Below are 6,229 nucleotides of genomic sequence, written 5' to 3' on the forward strand. Positions count from 1 at the left end.
GATGGGCAGGGAATAAATCACTCTCTGGAGTTCGTGGAGTTGCCCACCCACACTCTCTGGTTGGCTGATCTCAGGTGTCTGCAATAGATTGTCAGGCTGTTCTTGGGGACTGTCAAGATAAAGCATAGATCTGATATGCTGAAATAGAATATTGGATGTCAGGACCCAAATAAATCTTTGCATGAATACCTAAATTAACCTGATGGTCAATTCAGATAAAGGTGTGACCAAATGAGGCCAAGAACATGTAATTGAGTTAGGTAAACCCTTTGTGCAGAGACCAGCTTTAGATATGCAGATCACAGACATCCATTGTATTTGATCATGTATTTCCCTAGCTAGTACTTCCCTTCAATAGGTAGTATAAACACAAACTAACCCCTAGGTGTAAATTAGAGAGCTTGCAGTTATTTACAAGGGATAATTCATAACTGCAGGGTAAATAGGTTGTATCAAATGAATCCATTGATAAGCTAGTGTAACAGTAAAAGACGCAGAGTCTGATGTAATGGTGTTTGGAGGTTTTTACATCCCAGTGTGCGGAGATAAGCCTGCCACTTTTAGCAGCTTTCAGGACATAGCACTGTTTGCTTGTGACACTTAAATAGACTTGTAGGTACCGCTCAGCATGTGGCCTGGCTCAATGGGGCCAGGGGATATCATAGCCTATATGTAATACTGTATAGACAGAAAGAATTCAGTTTTAAAATATGCCACTTAAAATCAATAAAAGCAGAGATCAACCACCTATTCCTCAATAGCATGATGAAGGGCAGCTCATATGGTAAATTAAGAATTCTGACCCACAGAGAAATGAAGAAAAGGAGTGGAAGCTCTGCGAATGCCCTGTACTTAGGCATGTTTGATATGAAAATATGAACAAAGTCATAGGGGATTTGTTAATGATAAGATTGGATCGATGTAACGCTGTCCAAATATATCACATTGTAGAATTGGTTAATAAATCAGGCAACAGGTAAATTTGGTTTGAAAAGGTGTCCCAGGACACAACCCCGATTAGCATTAACCCTGCCCCTGTGAATGCCGCACCCATTTGAGGTTGCTTAAAAATCTGTGTTCTGAGGGAACAAATTGTCAGACTTTTGGGGATCAATGTAATTGAAGGACTGTCCATTATTTCTGCCTGCCCCAGGCATACAGATTATTATATGTAAGTAATGCTCTGTAGGTTCTCTCTTTTATTTTAAACTGTTCTGCTTGTTATGTCAAATTTATTATTTGTTTATTCCTTATTTTTCTTTTTATCTGAATGCCCTGTACCTTTTGTATATTAAATCTAAAATTTAATAAGTTGCGTCCTTGATACTCTAAATAATCCATAGCCTTTGTAGAGGAGATTGCTCGTCCAGGTAAACCCTTGGAATGCCAGTGTGTGATTTGTTGATACATTTGATTAACAAGCTGTGTGTGCTTGTATGTACATTTGTGTAACAGTCTGGAGGTGTGAAGAGTTAACCCTGTGTGTGCTGGTGGGAGTCTTGCTAGTTTGTGGAACTAGAAGCCTGTGTGCCAGTGTGGGATAGTATATTGGGGTCCTATTGCCCGTACCCAATAGGTGGTGGCTGTACCTGAAGTGTCTGGGGGTGTGAGAGCGCTGTGTTTGGGGGCGATTCCGTAGGTCTAAGAACCTGTGTGATAGGTGAGAGAGACTGCGGGCTGAAATCGTGTGTGACCTCATACAGCAAACACCCCAACGTCACGGCAGCTGGGAGCGCGTTCGTGACAAATTGGTGGCATAGCGGTGGGATGATTTAATTTCTTAGAGTATTAAGTGCATGGTTTAAGCAATTAACCCTTGCACTTATAAACTGATTGTAACCTTGCGAGGAATACAATAGTTTTACAAGGACGAAACTTAGGGCTATAATTTTTGAAGACATACGTGCAAAGCAGTTCCCTTCCCTTCTCTCTTGTTTTTCTTTTCTATCTTTTATTTTGCAAAGTGACTGCAAGGATGGCAGCTGCTTACAAGAAAAAAGCCAAAGAAGTTTTAATTGCCCTGTGTGAGCAGCGAGGTCTCGACTGGACAGATAAAACTAAAAAGGAGCTGGTTCACGCATTATTGGAGGATGATGCAAAGAAGCAATGTGATATGGAACCTGAGCTGGGGAGCAAGACAGACCCAGAGGATCAAGGTGTGGATAATGTCACTGAACCAGAGGATCCAAGTAGGTACATTTTCATAAATCCAAAGAATCCACTTGTCATGATGAGTATGGCAGAGCTAATTGAAGAAGCTCAGCTGCGAGGTTTCTCCTGCCACAACAAGACACGCAGGGAGATCATCGAACACCTCGACTGGGAAGAGGAAAGCCCGATACATCCTTTCAGCGAGTATCGCATGATGGTCCTTATTCCGGGCTACACGATGAGTCTTATGGAACGGCTGGACTACCTGGAGGAGAGTTTTGAATACGCTCAGGAAGAGGTATCTTTCAGGGGTGGACTTCATACCCCATTCTGGCTAGATCTGTGTTGCCGGGTGGCTGACGAAAGGCAGCACCTGCAGCAGCTTCTTTCACAAGCTGGAGCAGTAATCGCCCAGCCTGTAGGGGTGGCCCACGAGGAAAAGGTACCCCTGCCAGCTACAGATAACATGGAATATGCTACCGAGATTTTGCATCCAGAGGCCCCTTTTAATCTGCTGGGGGAAGCTGATGATGCTAGCAGCATACTACCAGATGCTGCACAGAATTTGCTATTGGAGGAGGCTGATTTTAAAGAGGACATAATTGTTGAGAAGACTATTTCTGGGGGAAAAATGGAAGTGCCTGAAGATATTCCCACAAATGTTTTAGTAGTTACTGATCTTGGATGGTTAAATTCTCAGTATGTTCCCGCAAATGTTGTTCCTACTATCTCTAATTCTGTTACACCATGTGACTCAGCCCAGGTAGTATGGGATAATGCTGAACCTGCCAATGATGTGACTTTGTGTAAAGAACCTGAACTGTTCTGTAATCATTTTGCATCTGGTGCTGTGCGAGTGAAATGTGATGATGAGAAGCTGATACGTGCCAGTGTTAACTCTGGCAATTATGATGATTTACGGGAAGAACCCGAGGTGCCAGGATGTGATAAGGAAAGAGAATGTCTTATTGGACCTACTGCCTATAATGAGGATAATGTCAATAACAGTATTGTGTTAGAATCCAAACCTGTTTTTACACTGACATCTTGTCATGGGATAGGGACAGCGGACATTGTTATTGCAGATGTTGGCATTAATACTGGTGTAGATAATATGCTTACTAGAAATGGGACAGATGACAATGTGATTAATTCTGTTGTGCTAGAGAAAGACAATGTTTCTACCCAGGTAATGTGCTCGAAAGATGCTGTACCAGGTAACTGGGAGGGAGGGCAGAGTGAAGATGTGTGTTCTGTGCCTGAACCAGCTGCATACAGAGCGATTGAGCATGTGGGGGAGACACATAGTCCTGACCAACGGGAAGTAGCGAGTGACAGCAATTCTTACTTTGTTGCTGGGACCTGTAGTTCGAATGTTCACCACTCAGATCTACATCTGAGTTCTGACCATTCATCTGAGTTTTCCATTGAGACAGGGGGGTCAGTTGCTAGCCCACACTCACTTGGCCAGCCGCCTAACGGCTTAGAGGAGATACATGAGGGGCCCATACTCCCGGCTACTCTACATCCCCAGATAGATGAGTCCAAGGGGGAGGGGAGTGTCCTGTTATGTAGGCCCCAAGATAAGAAGTGCATAGGGTGTCCCACTGACAGGGAAGGTTGTAACTGGGGAGCAGGGCAGAGTAGAAGTAGGTATTCTGCTGTGCCAGCCTTAAGGGGTTCCCACTTAGAAGTACAGTATCAGGAATTCCTGGCCATTTTTCCCTCAGGCTTTCACTTAGAAGACATGAGGATTAGAGACAAAGTGCACACTGTAACAGGGTTGGTACATGAGAACGTGATGCAGGCCCAGACCAGCCAGAAGCAGTGGTATGATTCCCCTGCCAGGATGATAGAGAGAAATTTTCATGATAATCGGTTGAAGGCTCATAATGACAGTGAGAGCCAGCTAGCAGCTATTACAGTGGACCCAGGGGGAAATTAGATGAGATGATCTTGGGCACTGACCTGTCAGTCAATGCCCATGCCATCTCTTGAAGGGGGGAGATGTCAAGATAAAGCATAGATCTGATATGCTGAAATAGAATATTGGATGTCAGGACCCAAATAAATCTTTGCATGAATACCTAAATTAACCTGATGGTCAATTCAGATAAAGGTGTGACCAAATGAGGCCAAGAACATGTAATTGAGTTAGGTAAACCCTTTGTGCAGAGACCAGCTTTAGATATGCAGATCACAGACATCCATTGTATTTGATCATATATTTCCCTAGCTAGTACTTCCCTTCAATAGGTAGTATAAACACAAACTAACCCCTAGGTGTAAATTAGAGAGCTTGCAGTTATTTACAAGGGATAATTCATAACTGCAGGGTAAATAGGTTGTATCAAATGAATCCATTGATAAGCTAGTGTAACAGTAAAAGACGCAGAGTCTGATGTAATGGTGTTTGGAGGTTTTTACATCCCAGTGTGCGGAGATAAGCCTGCCACTTTTAGCAGCTTTCAGGACATAGCACTGTTTGCTTGTGACACTTAAATAGACTTGTAGGTACCGCTCAGCATGTGGCCTGGCTCAATGAGGCCAGGGGATAACATAGCCTATATGTAATACTGTATAGACAGAAAGAATTCAGTTTTAAAATATGCCACTTAAAATCAATAAAAGCAGAGATCAACCACCTATTCCTCAATAGCATGATGAAGGGCAGCTCATATGGTAAATTAAGAATTCTGACCCACAGAGAAATGAAGAAAAGGAGTGGAAGCTCTGCGAATGCCCTGTACTTAGGCATGTTTGATATGAAAATATGAACAAAGTCATAGGGGATTTGTTAATGATAAGATTGGATCGATGTAACGCTGTCCAAATATATCACATTGTAGAATTGGTTAATAAATCAGGCAACAGGTAAATTTGGTTTGAAAAGGTGTCCCAGGACACAACCCCGATTAGCATTAACCCTGCCCCTGTGAATGCCGCACCCATTTGAGGTTGCTTAAAAATCTGTGTTCTGAGGGAACAAATTGTCAGACTTTTGGGGATCAATGTAATTGAAGGACTGTCCATTATTTCTGCCTGCCCCAGGCATACAGATTATTATATGTAAGTAATGCTCTGTAGGTTCTCTCTTTTATTTTAAACTGTTCTGCTTGTTATGTCAAATTTATTATTTGTTTATTCCTTATTTTTCTTTTTATCTGAATGCCCTGTACCTTTTGTATATTAAATCTAAAATTTAATAAGTTGCGTCCTTGATACTCTAAATAATCCATAGCCTTTGTAGAGGAGATTGCTCGTCCAGGTAAACCCTTGGAATGCCAGTGTGTGATTTGTTGATACATTTGATTAACAAGCTGTGTGTGCTTGTATGTACATTTGTGTAACAGTCTGGAGGTGTGAAGAGTTAACCCTGTGTGTGCTGGTGGGAGTCTTGCTAGTTTGTGGAACTAGAAGCCTGTGTGCCAGTGTGGGATAGTATATTGGGGTCCTATTGCCCGTACCCAATAGGTGGTGGCTGTACCTGAAGTGTCTGGGGGTGTGAGAGCGCTGTGTTTGGGGGCGATTCCGTAGGTCTAAGAACCTGTGTGATAGGTGAGAGAGACTGCGGGCTGAAATCGTGTGTGACCTCATACAGCAAACACCCCAACGTCACGGCAGCTGGGAGCGCGTTCGTGACAGGGACCGATGTCCAGTCCCTGGTATTCCTGGCGTTGCTGGTGGAGACCCTTAATAGCAAGTTGCCGGAAAACGTAGTGCAGTCAACTGGCAGCGGTTTGGGCGCATATTATGCTAGTGGCACGCTGAACTCGCCTCTCTTCCAGGAGTCGGCTATAGTCTGGGTCCAAGTACCGACCCTGTGGGTCGGCTTGTAGTTGCACTCCTTTTAGCCCAGAAGGATTGCGGGTTCTGCAGTGTCTGGGACAGATGTCCTGGTAAGGTAGATATGTGCACCTGGAGTGTGTTATGGTTGCCACCCGTTTGCAGATGTCAATCATTCAAAGTAGTTAAATGAATAGAAGAGCTTAAGTGAAATAAGGGATATCAGCCGCTAAGCATTTTATTTAATCAAAAATAATAATAATTTTAATAGATGTAGGATAAAGAAAACATA

This window comes from Mixophyes fleayi, chromosome 3 (genome assembly GCF_038048845.1).
Source record: "Mixophyes fleayi isolate aMixFle1 chromosome 3, aMixFle1.hap1, whole genome shotgun sequence".
In the NCBI taxonomy this organism is placed as follows: Eukaryota; Metazoa; Chordata; class Amphibia; order Anura; family Limnodynastidae; genus Mixophyes; species Mixophyes fleayi.